The 16845-nt window shown below is 39.3% G+C and overlaps 1 pseudogene; it reads right to left on the minus strand.

The window, feature by feature from the left end:
• Positions 1 to 3819: 3819 nt before the first annotated feature.
• LOC130841276 (cytochrome b-c1 complex subunit 2, mitochondrial-like) lies at positions 3820 to 5258 on the minus strand (annotated as a pseudogene).
• Positions 5259 to 16845: the final 11587 nt, after the last annotated feature.

Below are 16845 nucleotides of genomic sequence, written 5' to 3' on the forward strand. Positions count from 1 at the left end.
GCTCTACATAGTTTCCTGACCACCATGTGCTTCTCTGGTTTACCAGCCTCTACCTACCTCACTTGACTCTTCAATTTGCTCTTTCCCATTGGATTGGCTCACTGCAATCAGGACACAGAACAATTTCAACACCCCACATAATTTCCTTATACTACCCCTTTATAGTCACATCTGCCCCACACCCCTAACCCCTGTCAACCACTGATCTGTTCTCTTTCTCTATAGTTTTGTCTTTTTGAGAATGTCATACATATGGAATCATACAGTACACAACCTCTTGCATTGAGGGTTTTTGAGCAGAGGAGTGTAGTTAGGGCTATTTCAGGAAGACTACTTTGGTGTTGTGTGAAGGGTGGATTACACGAGGGTAAAACTAGATGTCAAGAGACTGGCTGCAAGAATTTAAACCATAGATGACCACTGAGTGAAGTAAGTTAGACAGAGAAAGAGAAATATCATATGATATCGCTTATATGCGGAATCTGAAAAGAAATGATACAAACGAACATATTTACAAAACAGAAATGGACTCACAGACTTAGAGAATGAATTTATGGTTACCAGAGGGGGAAGGGTGGAGGGAAGGGATAGTTAGGGAGTTTGGAATTGACATGTACACACTGCTATATTTAAAAAAGATAACCAGCAAGGACCTACTGTATAGCACAGGGAACTCTACTCAATGTTATGTGGCAGCCTGGATGGGAGGGGAGTCTAGGGGAGAATGGATACATGCATATGTATGGCTGAGTTGCTTTGCTGTGCACCTGAAACCATCACAACATTGTTAATCAGATGTACTCCAACATAAAATAAAAAGTTAAAAATATAAACTAGAGATAACCATATGTGATACATATTCATTAAAGAGCCAATGGTAATTAATCAAAGAGTTTTAGGGGAAAAATTAAACTAGGTCATGTTCACATATGTAATGCTTTGATATATTTTAGTTTCCATTGATTACTCAAAGCGTATAATAGTAACCACAGAGGCAAAAAACAAAACAAACAAAAACAGGCCACAAAAAGACACATACAGAATAGTCCAAATCCTTTTATTTTTAAAGACGTATGTATAGGTAGTAAAATGTCTGGAAGGTATATAAATATACACTAAGATCTTAATGTGTTATTTCTGCGTGATGGAATTAGAAGTGATAGTTTTCTTCTCTATAATAGTCTACATTTCCAAAAGCCATATTTCTTCTCCCCCCACTCCCACACCCCAACCCTGATGCCTGGAGAATAGGTAGGATATATACAGTTCTCTTTTCCTTGTAATACTTGGTATAATTCTAGGCACACGTTAGACAAAATAAATTTTATCATCACTTTATCAGTTATAGTTTCTAAGTTTCTAAGGAAAGAGTCAAGGTGCTGTAATGAAGTGCCTTGGCTAGGATCACACAACTAATTAAGGGTAAATCAGAATGGAATCTAGGGCTCATACCCTTAGGCTATATATTTTTTTTTAAATTTCTTATAAAAGTGTTCAAACATACATAAAAGAGATAATATAATATACTCTCATGTACCACCACCCAGCTTCAACAATTATCATTTTGCCATTCTTATTTCATCAAGCTTCCAATCATTGTTTCTTTTCATCTGGCTGGAGGATTTTAAAGAAAATTTTATAATAATTAATTTGGTGTGCAATCTATAACTAAGACATTAAGAAATACACGTAAGCAGTATGCCATCATCACATCCAACAAAATTAACAATAATTCGTTACTTTCAGTCCATATTCAAATTTTCTCAATTGTTTTCAAGATGCCTTTGTACTATTGGTTTGTTCTTATCAGGATCCAAACAATATCCATGCATTGCACTTGGGTAATAGGTCTCAAGTCTCTCTTATTTTGTAATAGTCCATACTCCCTTTTTTATGTCACTGATTTGTTGAAGAAACTGGGTCATTTTTTCTGTAGACTGTCATGCACTCTGGATTTGGGCAATTGCTTCCTTATGATATTAACTTGCTCTCCTGTCACCTATATTTCCTATGAACTATTAGATCTAGAGATTTGATTAGATTCAGCATCAATTTTTTGGCAAGGATACCTGATAGATGGTGCTAGTGCTTCCTACCATATCACTTTGTAAGATGCATTATGTCTGCATATCTCATTTTGATTGATGCTAAGGTCAATTAGTGAGTTTAGATGATGCCAGCTTATCTCTCCTATTATAAAGATCTCCATGAACCTTTGCCTAGATTATTATGGAATTGCAAAATGGTGATTTTCTGTATTAGAAAACTTCTAACAATTCTTCTGTATTTATTAGCTGGAATTCTATAAATAATAACTTTCATCAGCTATTTGCTTACTCTGAGACACCATTTATACAAGGAAATTCAGGATAAATGCTTCATTCGTTTTCTCTTTATTGGTTTTCTGAGTAAGAAGTTGTTGCCTTAGCAATCTCCAATGATGCTCAAAGGTATTTTGCTTTTAGCATCATTACGAATTTATGTATTTTTATACGTTTATTGTGCTTCTATCCAATGCAGGCATTATTCTTTGTTTAATAAACTTTTTATTTTAGACTAGTTTTAGATTTATAGAAAAGTTGCAAAGATAATACAGAGAGTTCTCATGTATCCCTCACACAGTTTCCCCTACTCTTAGTATCTTACATTACTATGGTACATTTGTCATAACTAAGAAGCCATTATTGATACATTGTTATTACTCAGATTGATACATCGTCTACACAGATTTTACTAGTTTTTCCCTAGCCCACACCCCCCTCCTTTTTTATTTACTAGTTTTTCCCTAGGGCCCCTTTTCTGTCCCAAGATCGCACCCAGGATACAACATGACATTTAACTGCCATGTCTCTTTAGCCTCCTCTGGTCTGTGACAGTTTCCCAGACTATCCTTATTTTTGATGGCCTAGACAGTTCTGAGAAGTACTGGTCAGGTAATTTGTAGAATTTGTGTATATTTTTCTCGTGATTAAACTGGAGTTATGTGTTCTTGGGAGGAAGACCAGAGAGATGAAGTGTTGTCATCATATAATATCAAGGATATATGCTAGCAACATGACTTGTCACTAATGATGCTAAACTTGATCACCTAGCTAAAGTAGTGTTTGCCAGGTTTTTCTGCTGTAATATTATCTGCCCCCCAACTCACTCCATACTCTAGTCTTTGGAAGCAAGTCACCAAGAGCAGCCCACACTCAAGAGGTGAGGAGTTAAGCTCCATCTCTTTGAGGAGGCATTGTCTACATAAAGTATTTGGAAATCATCTGTATGGGAGATTTGTTTATTCTCCCCAATTTATTTGTTCAATCTTTTACTTGCATCATGGATATTTATTTTATTCTTTGGGCTATAATCCAACCCTTCCTTCTTTCCTTCCTCCTTCTCTCTCTCTCTCTCTCATTCATTCATTCATTCATTCTGTGCCTTGCTACAATCTGGTGATAGTGAAAATCTAGGTTTCCACTCAGCCTTTGCTGGCATAGGTAGGGTGGGACCACATTTTTTTCTGTGATGTTTGGCTGGAATAGAGCAGTTGTTTAAAAGTTTTCTGTCTTGCTAGGCTGCCGCTTTCCTAGTCCATTGGCTAAAGACAGCAGACTTTTGTTGGAGTTTTTGTTTTGTTTTGCTTTGCTTTGGTCTGCACTCATTGGTGTTTCCAAATTGCTTGCTTTTTTTTTTTTTTAAACAGAATGTTTTATTGACTTTACGTCAGCTGGGAACAATCACCTGCCTTTACGCTTTATGATATTTCATCTCACTGGAAAAAAAGATAAATATTACATTAGAGACTTTTCACTTTCATGTCTTCGCTGCTCTGGACTGAGAAAATGTTCAGTTCTTTCCTGCAACATGTGTTTCAGTATTACAACTCATCAACGAAAGGTGTATGCACCAAATTTCCACTTGCTGCCATCGACTTCTGGCCAGAAACAAACTTCTTTGCAGCATTTATGACATCAGCATCAACTACCGAGTCAATGTCTTGAAGGACTGTGGATGGCGGCACGTACAAACCAGCAGCTAGAGCCTGGGACCCAACTTCATTCAGGAAACCCTCAGAAGACTCCACTGACATTAGGTACCCAGTTTTCAGCTTGTTCTTGGCAGCTTGGACATCTGTATTAGAAAGGTTTCCTTGAGCAATTGTTTTTACTTGGTTATAGGCAGCCTTGATAACATCTCCAGCAGCTGCAGCCTGCGAGACAGCGTAAATCCCAAAGAGTCCAGAATCTGAGTAACTGGCATTAAAAGCGGAAACATCAAATGGCTGGTGAGTTCCCTTGGCAACAGCCTGGTATAGAGAACTGGTGGCATTGCTGCCCCTCTTAACATGTGGTCCAGCACCGAGGACATGCTGGAGAACACTAAATGCATTTGCTTCTGCACTTCCTGTGGCAGCACTTTCTGCTACAAGAGCAGCATGGACGAGACTGTCTCCATTCTGTTCTCGAATTTCACCTCCACGGTACTTGGCCTTCGCACCAAATAAACCAAGCCCACCCCTTATGTTGAGAAACTGTTCAGCAACTTGCTTTAAAACAGGATGACAAAGCCATTCTTGCACTTGTAAAATGATTCTGTATGTATTCATGTAACTGATCTGGTGTCACTTTTCCAATCCTATAATCAGGACAATATAAGGAATTAGCCAAGGCATTTCGGTAAGCTGCAGCATGCAAATTTTCAATGACATGAGCCTGCGGATTCTGAAAAGCCACAGCTTTGTCAATCCTTAGCTGAGATTGAAGGGCAGCTACCTCCCAGCGACGAAATTCTGGTGCTGTGGTGACGTTGAGCAGGAACTCCATTAGAATATCAACATCATCCCGCAGGCATTCCACAGTATAAGCCATGTTTTCCCTGGTCGAAGTCACACTTAATTTACCACCAACTGCTTCAATTCCACGGGTTATCTTGAAAGATGAAGCTCCTTTTGTAGTCAAACTGGATGCAAGATGAAGCAAATGAGAGGTTCCTAAATTGTTAGAGTCCTCATATCTGCTGCCTGCTTTAATGAACAAACCAATTCTTGATGCAGGAGCGTAGTTTTCGAGAGAAGCAATCACTAAACCATTTGGTAATTTGGTAAACTCAAGGTCCTGAGGATGTAGAGGCACTCCTGCAGGGGCAGCTGTGGCTTTAGCTTTGGGAGCAACTTTGAGGGAATAAAATCTCGAGAGGGACCCGGCCCTGGTTATCAGCTTCATGGCTCAAGACTGCTCTGACCCACGGCCACCGCCGCCTTAGAGGAGAGCAAGATGGCCTCCAACTTGCTTGCTTTTTGAGATCCAAGTCTATGATATGTGATGCAAAAAGAAAATCCAGAGAACTCACCACTGTGTACTACCTTAGGTCCTGAGGTCTCTAGTCTGTCTGCCTTCTTATCTCCATCTTTCAGAGGCTTCTTATGTTTGCTTGTGTCCAGAGTTTTTAGCTCTACTTAGTGGGAGTAACAGGGAAAAGTATATCTACTCCATCTTCCCGGAAACTGAATTACAGCAATGAACTTTTGGACATTGATCTTATATCCTGCTGTCTCACTAAAGTCACTTATTAGTCCCCGGAGTTTTTTGTAAATTCTTTGCAGGTTTTCTACATAGTTTTACTCCCTCCATTCCAGTTAGCATGCTTTTAGAAAATTAAAAAAACTTTATATATTCTGATTCTTTAAATGCCATATCATTGCAAGTTTCTTTATCTTTTTCTTTTTTTGGTTTGTTTTTATATCAAGTTCATTTTTTACTGAAGTATATTTGATTTGCAATATTACATTAATTTCAGTGATTCAGTATTTTTACAGATTATGCTCCATTAAAAATTATTACAGGATAATGCCTATAATTCCCTGTGCTATACAATATAGCATTGCTGCTTATCTACTTTACACATAGTAACTTGTATCTCTGAATTCCATATCCCTAACCTGTCCCTCCCCAATTCCTCTCCTCACTGGTAACCACTAGTTTCTTTTCTATATCTATGAGTCTGGTTTTTTTTTGCTATAAACATTCACTTATATTACTTTTTAGATTCCAAGTATGATACCATACAGAATTTCTCTTTCTTTTTCTGACATTTCACTAAGCATAATACTCTCTAAGTCCATTCATATTCTTGCAAATGGAAAAATTTCATTCTTTTTTATGGCTGAGTAATATTCCATTATGTATGTGTACCACATCTTCTTTATCCATTTGTCTGTTAATGGACACTTAGGTTGCTTCCATGTCTTAGCTATTGTAAATATTGCTGCTATGAACATTGGGGTGCACATATCTTTTAAAATTAGTGCTTTTGGGACTTCCTAGGTGGTGCAGTGGTTAAGAATCAGCCTGCCAATGAAGGGGACACAGGTTTGAACCCTGCGCCAGGAGAATACCACATGCCACTGAGCAACTAAGCCCATGTGCCACAACTGTTGAGCCTGCAGTCTAGAGCCTGTGAGCCACAACTACTGAGCCCATGTGCCACAACTACTGAAGCCTGCATACTAAGAGCCTGTGCTCTGCAACAAGAGAAGCCACCACAATGAGAAGTCTGCACACCTCAACGAAGAGTAGTCCCCACTCACTGCAACTAGAGAAAGCCTGTGTGCAGCAACAAAGACCCAATGCAGACAATAAATAAATAAATAAATAAATAAATAAATAAAAAGTTAGTGCTTTTGTTTTTTCTGGGTATACACCCAGAATTGGAATTACTGGATCATGTGGTAATTCTATTTTTAGATTTTTGAGGAACATTCATACTTTTTTCCATAGTGGTTGCTTTTTTTTCTTTTGCCTTAGTAGACGGATCCAAAAAAATATTGCTATGATTTATGTCAGAAAGGGTTTTGCCTATGTTCTCTTCTATAAGTTTTATGATTTCAGGTATTACATTTAGGTCTTTAGTCTATTTTGAGTTTACTTTTGTATATGGTGTGAGGAAATGGTCTAATCTCATTCTTCTACATGTATTGATAGCTGCCTAGGTTTTCCAGCACCACTTATTGAAGAGACTGTCTTTCTCCATTGTATATTCTTGCTTCCTTTGTTGTAGACTAGCTGACCATAAGTGCATGAATTTATTTCTCAAAATAGACTAAAGACCTAAATGGGATCTCTATCCTGTTCCATTGATTTATGTGTCTGTTTTTGTGCCAGTACCATACTGTTTTGATTACTATAGCTTTGTAGTATAGTCTGAAGTCTGGGAGCATGATACCTCCAGCTCTGTTCTTGTTTCTCAAGATTATTTTGGCTATTCGAGGTCTTTTGTGTTTCCATACAAATTTAAAAATTTTTTGTTCTTGTTCTGTGAAAAATGGCATTGTATTTTGATTGGGATTGCATTGAAACTATAGATTGCCTTGCATAGTGTGGTCATTTTAACAACACTGATTCTTTGAATCCAAGAACACAGTGTATCTTTCCATCTGTTTGTGTTGTCTTCAGTTTCTTTCATCAGTATCTTATAGTTTTCCAAGTACACGTCTTTTGCCTCCTTAGGTAGGTTTATTCCTAGATATTTTATTCTTTTTGATATTATGGTAAATGGGATTGTTTTCTTAATTTCTCTTTTTTTAAAAAATTATTTATTTATTTGGCTGTGTGGGGTCTTTGTTGCTGCGTGCAGGCTTTCTCTAGTTGTGGTCAGCGGGGGCTACACCTTGTTGCAGTGCATGGGCTTCTCATTGTGGTGGCTTCTCTTGTGGCGTATGGGCTCTAGGTGTGCAGGTTTAGTAGTTGTGGCACATGGGCTCAGTAGTTGTGGTACATGGGCTTAGTTGCTCCATGGCATGTGGGATCTTCTGGTACCAGGGATCGAACCCATGTCTCCTGCATTGGCAGGCGGATTCTTAACCACTGCACCACCAGGGAAGTCCCCTTAATTTCTCATTTTGATACTTGCTTGTTAGTGTATAGAAATGCAACAGATTTCTGCATATTAATTTTGTATCCTGCAACTTTACTGAATTCATAGATGAGCTCTAATAGTTTTCTGGTGGCATCTTTAGGATTTTCTATGTATAGTATCATGTCACCTGAAAACAGTGACAGTTTTACTTCATCCTTTCCAATTTGGATTCCTTTTATTTCTTTTTCTTCTCTGATTGCTGTGGCTAGGACTTCCAATGCTATGTTAAATAAAAGTGGCAAGAGTGAGCATCCTTGTCTTGTTTCTGAATTTAGATGAAAGGCTTTCAGCTTTTCACCACTGAGTATGATATTAGCTATGGGTTTGTCATAAATGGTCTTTATTATGTTGAGATATGTTCCTTCTATACCCACTTTGATGAGAGTTTTTGTCACGAACAGATGTTGAATTTTGTCAAATGCTTTTTCTGTGTCTATGGACATGATCATATGATTTTTACCTTTCTTTTTGCTAATGTGGTGTATCATGTTGATTGATTTGTGAATATTGAACCATTCTGTGTCCCTGGAATAAGTCCCACTTGATCATGGTATATGATCCTTTTTATGTATTGTTATATTCAATTTGCTAATATTCTGTTGAGGATTTTGCATCTATATTCATCAAAGATATTGCCCTGTAATTTTCTTTTTTGGTAGTATCTTTGTCTGGTTTTGGTATTGTGGTAATGGTGACCTTGTAGAATGAATTTGGGAATAGTTGAATTTTTTGGAATAGTTTGAGAATGATAGGTATTAGCTCTTCTTTACATGTTTTGTAGAATTCCCCTGTGAAGTCATTGGTCCTGGAGTTTCGTTTGCTGAGAGTATTTTTTTAATTACAAATTCAATTTCACTGCTAGTAATGGGTCTATTCAAATTGTCTGTTTCTTCTTGGTTCAGTCTTGGCAGGTTGTATGTTTCTAGCTCAGGCTTGACCCTCAGGACTTCTGCTCAAGCAGCTTGTGATGAAACCCCATCCTTGATAAGGCACTGACAGTCATTGAGCAGAAGGGGAGTTCCACCTCATACCTAGTGCCAGCTCTAGCCCTTCCTTCTCTAGCCCCACCCCTACCAAGGTGATAGCCACCGGCACAGCCTGAGGAAAGAAAGGACTTAGGCCCATAGCAAATCCAGCCCTCTCACCAAAGACACTGGGCATAAGCAGTCTATAAAGATTTGCTCCCACATAAGAACACCTCTTCAAGACCACAATTGGTAACAGTTTCACCTAAATTCATAGAAACAGAGAAAGTTAAGCAAAATGGAAAGGCAAAGGAACTGGTCTCATTTGAAAGAGAAAACCCCCCAAAAATAAACGATGAAACAGAAATAAATAATTTACCAGATGAAAAATTCAAAACATTTATAATAAAAAATGTTAACTGCATTAGGGAAAATAATTGATGTAAACAATGATCATTTCAACAAGGAACTAGTAAATATAAAAGAAATCCAATCAGAAATGAAGAATTTAATATCTGAAATAAAAAAAACACACTAGAAGAAATGAATAGTAGACTGATACAAAAGAACACATAAGTGATCTGGAAGATAGAATAATGGAAATCACCCAATCAGAACAACAAAAATAAAAACAAATTTTAAAAATGAAAGCAATTTAAGAGCTCTCTAGGATAACATTAAGCATGTCAACATTCACATTATAGAGGTCCCAGAAGGAGAAGAGAGAGAGAAAGGGATCAAAAATCTATCTGAGGAAATTATGGCTGAAAACTTCCCAAACCTGAAGAAGGAAACAGATATTGAGGTACAGGAAGCACAGAGGGTCCCAAACAAGATGAACCCAAACAGACCCACACCAAGATATATCATAATTAAAATGGCAAAAGTTAAAGAGAGAATTCTAAAGGCAGCAAGAGAAAAACAGAGTCATGTCCAAGAGAACCCCCAGAAGGCTATCAGCTGATTTCTCTACAGAAACTTTGCAGGCCAGAAGGGAGTGGCATGATATATTCAAAGCGCTAAAAAGGAAAATCCTGCAACCTAGGGTACTCTACCCAGCAAGATTATCCTTTAGAATGGAAGGAGAGATAAAGAACTTCTCAGACAAGCAAAAACTAAAAGATAGTTCATTGATACTAAACCCACTCTAAAAGTTGAAGGATCTTCTTTAAACAGAAAAGAAGTAAGAATCTATAGGAAAGGGAAAATCCCACTAGGAAAAACAAATAAAAGTAAAACTAAATAACAACCACTTAAATAATTCAGTATGAAGATTAAAAGACAAAAAATTGTAAAAGCAACTATAACTAGAATAAATAGTTAAAGGATGAACATGAAAATGTGAAAAATGACATGAAAAAAACACAAAATGTGGGGGATGGGAGTAAAAATGTAGATATTTTAGAATATGTTTTCACTTAAATGATACCAGTTTAAAATAAGTAGATATGGTTATTGGTCAACATATATGAACCCCGTGGTAACCACAAATAAAAAACCTACAATATATACACAAAAACTAAAAAGAAAGGAAATATGCAGTTTCTTCCCTTTCATGTATTTGTCCTTTTAATTTTGCCTAAGATGTCCTTTGCTATAGGTAAAATGTTGAATTTTGTTTTTACTGCTAAACTTTATTTTTTAGAGGAGCTTTGGTGTCACAGCAAAATTGAGTGAAGGGTAGAGTTCCCATATACTCCTGTCCCAACACAAGCACAACCTCCCCCATATCAATATCCTGCACCAGAATGGTACATTTGTTATAATCTATAAACCTACCTTGACACATCTTTATCACCCAAAGTCCACAGTTTACATTAGGGTTCACCCTTGGTGTTGAACATTCTATGGGTTTTGACAAATGTATAATGACATGTATCACCATTGTAGTATCATATAGAATAATTTCACTGCCTTAAAAATCTTCTGTGTTCTGCCTGTTCACCCCTCTCTCCCCCTTAATCCCCAGCAACCACTAATATTTTTACTGTTTTCATAGTTTTGTCTTGCTCAGAATGTCATATAGATGGAATCATACAATATATAGCCTTTTCAAATTGTATTCTTTCACTTAGCAATATGTGCTTAATTTTCCTACATGTTTTTCCATGGCTTGATGGTTCATTTCTTTTTATCTATTAATCAATCAATCGATCTATCATCTACCTTTCCAGTGAATAATATTCTGGGTCAAGCCATTAAAAAGATATAACAATTGTAAATATTTACATGCCCAACATCACAGTACCTAAATATTTAAAGCAAAAACTAACAGAGCTAAAAGGAGAAATAAAAGGTAGTACAATGGTAGTTGGGGACTTTAATACTCCAGTCTCAACAATGGATAGATCATCCAGACAAACAATAAGGAAGCATCCGATTTGACAGGTCAAAATACACATTCACAATTCTTTGAGAATAAGGTCTATGTCATCATTTCCTCTGGCACAGCAACCTGCACCAGGAGTATAGGTTGTTATCTTCACAACTGCTGCCAATCTGGAGCGAGGGATAGCAAGCACACAATTTAAAATGCCACAGTCCTCTCACCATAATGCAGCATCTTCTTCATTAAGCTTTCCCTTGGTTGCTATGAGTTTTTACTGTGTTCCAGAGATCCCAGAAAGCTGATTCTGAAAGTTTGATAGCTTCTTAGTTGCTTTTGTGGAGGGATGGAACCCTGGAATTACCTACTTACTCCACCATTTTCGGTGACCTCCATTTTAAAAAAAATACTTTTTGTAAGGATGACAGTTCCACTTCTAAGCTCTTAATATGCCTGAGATAAAGCCAGATGTCCATTCATTAACTTTCATGCAGAAATTGTCTCATCATTGGCCAGTGGAATCCCCTTCAAAGTGGCTTGTTGTCCTTTTGACAGAATCCTAGTAATCTTTGATAGCTTCCTTGCTTTTTGCTACAAGATATCTCGGGCTCATCTTGCACATTTACTAACTCAGACCTGGATATATGTTGCCATTGAGTTGTCATTGCTCCTAGGCTTTTCACTGGACAGAGCTAGGAAAAATATTTTTAAAAACAAAAAATATGAGTTTGTAATGATATTTCCAATTCAAATTTAATAGTGCAGGGTTTTACCTAATTTCTTAATTTTGTACTTATATCTTTTTTCTCTTACCCTGATAATCTTGGTTTATAACTACATTAACATCATACTTATTCGCTTTATTCTAAATAAGCCAATAATAATTTTAAAATAACAATGCCAATATTATGATTAACAGTAAGACTACTGAAAGTGGTTTTAAGATTTCTTTTTCTTTTTTTTTGACCACACTGCATGGCTTGTGGAATCTTAGTTCCCTGACCAGGGATCAAACCCGTGCCCCCTGCAGTGGGAGCTGGAGAATTCCCATCTTTGTGGTTCATTTTGTTCTTAGATCATATATCGCTAAGGATGTACAGCCAAAATACTATCTTTTAAAGTCACTTGATGTGATTCTCTTCTTTGTGTGATTATGCCACCAACTTGATATACAGTGAGGTTCCTTTGTTTCAGTTTGTTTTCAGTTTTTAAGGATTGATTTTTATTTTCTTTTTGATTTAATTTTATTTTTTAATTATGCTTCCAACATGAAAACTAGATAACAAGGTACATTCAGAGAAGTTTAGCTTCTATTCCTATTACTGCACTCTTCTCTCTTTCTCCCAGTTTTTTTTAAGAGTTTGGTTTATACTATTGATGTTTCTTGTTGAAAAATATAAGCAAATATGTATATGTATTTCTATCCTTTTTGTACACAAAAGATGGCATACTACAGAAACTGTTCTCTACCTTGCTTTTCACCACTTAGTATATCCTGGAGGTCAATATATGAAGAGTATCTTCACCCCTTTTTGTAACTGTATATTCCATTTCGTGAATGTACTGGGTTTCTTTCAGTCTTTTGATATTACAAATAACGTCACAATGAATACATTGGAGATATGCCATTTTTGCATTTTTTTCCAATATGCCTTTGAAATAGTTTCTGGAAAGTGAGATTGTTTTATGTATGCACATCTAATTTTGCTAGATTTAGACAAATTCCTCTCCATAGGGGCTATACCATTTTCCATTCCCATCACCAGTGTGTGAGAGTTCAGTCCTCTTTATATCTCTCCACAGGGTCAGTGTGGATCAAATTGGTATCTCTGGTCTTCGTGGCACAGGAGACACTTCACCTTCCTTACCACTCATCCCACAGATACATACCAGAGCTTGCATCCCATTATTTTCCCTATTACATACCCTGTGCTAAAAACAATTGGGCTGCCTGGCAGTAATGAGGAACAAAGTAATGTGGCAAGCCTTGGAGCCATGTCACAAGCTGCCTGAGGCTGAAGTAGTTTCTGAAACATGTTAAACAGCCCTGACAGCCTGATTGCAGATGAGTCCACATTGTCTGCTGTCTATGCCAACCATGTGATCTTGTCTATGGCCCTGTGACTAAAGGGCATAGACCAGTACGTACAAGGCAGAATGGGACATTAGATGTGCATCATTATACTTCCCTGAAGTACTTGTTTTCTGTTCACTATTGTCAACTTTGAAATAAACCCATTGGAGGCATCCAAAAGACAAACACATCATTGTTATCGTTGTTGATATTTCTTTCATCTGAGGCACTTGTCTTCACTTCCATTCACTGCTTCTTCAAGCATCTCCTTGGAGCTCTTGCCATTATATGGCATGTCAGCAGGCTTAAGAACTGAAATATTGACATTTCATAAATGTGAAGAAAGTGTTTTCTAAATTATAACAGGCTGAGGCACCACCCCCCCGCCCCGCCAGCTTTGGCAACACTGTGAGGCAGAAAATGTTAATTACCAATGTTCTGAGGTTTTCTTTTCAAGACCTCCCCCTTATTCTTGTGTTCCCAGCCCTTCTTCAAGGTGCGCTCTTTCTAACCTCAAATATTCAGAGCCCTGGTGGTCTCTGCACCTATCAATAGCCTCTTGTGACCATATGTCATCACGTTCCTCTCCTGGAGAGTTTGTCCTCTAACTGTGAAAAGAAAGGCTCTGTCTTTGGCTAAAAGGGGTTCAGGCACCAGGGAGCATGGCAATGGCAGAATGAAGGGAGGATACAAACTTGAGAGTGAGACCTTTTCCTGAAATCATGTCATGCAAACATCATCTATTTCAGCCACTGCAGGGACCCTAACTTAGCAAGCTGAGAGAGGAACTGAAAGCACGATCTGATATAATGGCGAATTTTCAGTGTCCTATCAGTTACTTCTATCCATGGTACATGCTGGGTACTGCAGCTCATTAAAGCTTTTCTCCAGAGCGGACTTGATGTTTCAGTGGTAGTATAAAAGGCATGATCCAAAGGGTTCTGGAAAGACTCTGGGGCCAAAAAGATGTTTTCCACTAGACTTTTACTCTTCTGGAAATTTTCACTCTTATGTGAAAATATGTGTTTTAAATTATAAAAGCAGGAGGAAAAAGATGGTAGCGAAGTAGAAAGGACTGCAAAGATCCTTATGTCGGGACATAACTGGGTAGGACAGAGGAAAAAAAAGCAAAGGTGAAAGAGGAGGAGAAGAAAGGAAAGGGACAGGTCCTACACCCTGGGGCCGGGGGAGCTGAAACAGAGGAGAGGCTGCCGAAGTCAGGGAAACTCCCCTTATCTGATGGGGAAACCCCCTCTCCAATGGGGAATTTGATTGGGTCAGAAGGGAGGCATTAGGGACTGTCCAAAGAGGGTGAAGTGGCCGATCTGTGGCAGACGGGAAAGAGTGAGAAACACACAGAGGGTCTGTACCACAACTCTGCCTGTCCCAGACTGAGACATGGGTTCACAGCTGTACAGGGGGCCTGGGAGCTGGAACATGGGAATCAGAGAACTGGTTCAGGGTGAGAAGCATTGTTGGCTGTGGGGAGACAGCCTGAGGGGACAGAAGGGAAGAAATCCACAGTGGAGAATGCCTACCACGGAAAGCTGGGTGGCTATGGTGGCGGGGTGCTACTGCTGACTCACAATAGGGGGGAGGAGCCACTGTTGTAGACTCTCTTTCAGCACCTGCGACGAGCAAAGGAGGCCCCCCTGGGCCTGGCTGTCACAGTCAACAAGGGATAGAAAAAGCCCCCTGGCGGGGCCAGCCTTGTGTGCCTCCTACTGAGAGCCAGAAGAAGTCTACAGAGTGGGCCACCTCTGGATACACTCCACTTATACCCGAGCCCACCAGCTTCCCTCTGCAATTGGCACTGCTGCTGCCAGGGCTCCCGCAAGCCAACAAGGGCACTACTGCTGACTGACATGCAGGGGAAGGAGCCACAGTTGTAGCCTCTCTTTTGGCACCTGCAACGAACAAAGGGAGGGCCCCCTCTGGGCCTGGCTGTCACAGCTGACAAGGGATAGAGGAAGGCCCCTGGGGGGAGCTGGCCTGGTGTGCCCGCTGCCAAGAACCAGAAGAAGGCTGCAGAGAAGGACATCTCTGGAAACATTCCTATTACACCTGAGCCCAACAGCTTCCCTCTGTAATTGGCACCACCACCAGGGCTTCTGCAACCCAGGCTGGGCACAACTGTGGCTCACACATAGGGTAAGGAGCATCTCCTTCCCACTCTCTCCCCACACACCGGTGCCTACAGACAAACAATAAAGGAAGCTCTGCTGGTTGCAGAGTAATACAAAAAGCCCCCGAGGGCTTCCCATCAGGTGCCTTGCACCAGGCACCAGTAAAGAACCACACTAAGGCCAGATTTCCTGTACTCATGCCGCCAGCATCCCTGCTCATTTGGCGTCACCCCCAGGCTCCCACAATCCAAGCAGGGTGCTACTGTTGAGTCACACACAGGGAGAGGAGCCACTATCAAAGCCTCTCTCTCCCCACACACCTGCGTGTGCAGATGAACAATAAAGGAAACCCTCACTGAGGCAGGCCCAAAGAGCTCCAAGGCAGCCTCAGGACCAGACTCTGGCAGTTAGACCACATGCAGAAGCAGGGACAAAACCAAAGCTGAACACCAGGGACAGAGGGACTAAGGAAGAGGTTCTAAATTCTTTCCATCAGATATACATGCTGCAGATTAAATCCCCGTGATCAGCTTGGTAGACCTTATGTCTTTGGAATATCTGAGTAGACAATGAATGTTCTCACAAATAAAGGTCTAGCTCTGGCAGCTGCGGACAGTGGGAACAAGCACACACAGGAATTGGGCCATATCAGAGCCTAAGTGGACCCCATAGGTCCCACAGCAGGTCCAGAGTCCAACCCAGAGGCAGAAGAGGGCCTCTTGGGGAGGTGAAGGTGGCCTGAGGTTCAAGGCATGTATAAGGACATTTACAGCTGAGACCCCAAGGAATTATTATTACTAATTCTATTCATCTGATCCATTCTGTGGTCAGTTCTAGCCTTCTTTTCATTTTTTTTACTATCTTAGTCCTAAGGGATCTTCACGGTTTATAACATATTTTTAATTCTATTTTTTACTTTTATTTTTGTTTTTAGCCTTTTTATATATTTCTATTTCTAGCTAGCTTTTTTGTAGTGCTGCATTTATCTACCCATCTTCTCTTCTGCTTTATCTTTAATATATTTCTATTTTCTTTTCTTCTCTTTTCTCTCTTTTTTATATTTCCAGTCATACTACACTCTTCTGTTGCTCTATGTTCTATCCCTTTTTATTTTATTTTATCATATTATACTTTCGTAAATTTTTTTTTATAAATTTGCTTATTTATTTTATTGGCTGTGTTGAGTCTTTTTTGCTGTGCGCAGGCTTTCTTTTTAGTTGCAGTGAGTGGGGGATACACTTCATTGTGGTGTGCAGGCTCCTCATTGCCATGGCTTCTCTTGTTGCAGAGCACAGGCTCTAGGCACGTGGGCTTCAGTAGTTGCAGCACATGGGCTCAGTAGTTGTGGCTCACAGGCTCTAAAGCGCAGGCTCAATAGTTGTGGCACGTGCGCTTAGTTGCTTTGCGGCATGTGGGATCTTCCTGGAGCAGGGATCTAACCCATGTCCCCTGCAC

This window comes from Hippopotamus amphibius, chromosome X (assembly GCF_030028045.1).
Source record: "Hippopotamus amphibius kiboko isolate mHipAmp2 chromosome X, mHipAmp2.hap2, whole genome shotgun sequence".
Lineage (NCBI taxonomy): Eukaryota > Metazoa > Chordata > Mammalia > Artiodactyla > Hippopotamidae > Hippopotamus > Hippopotamus amphibius.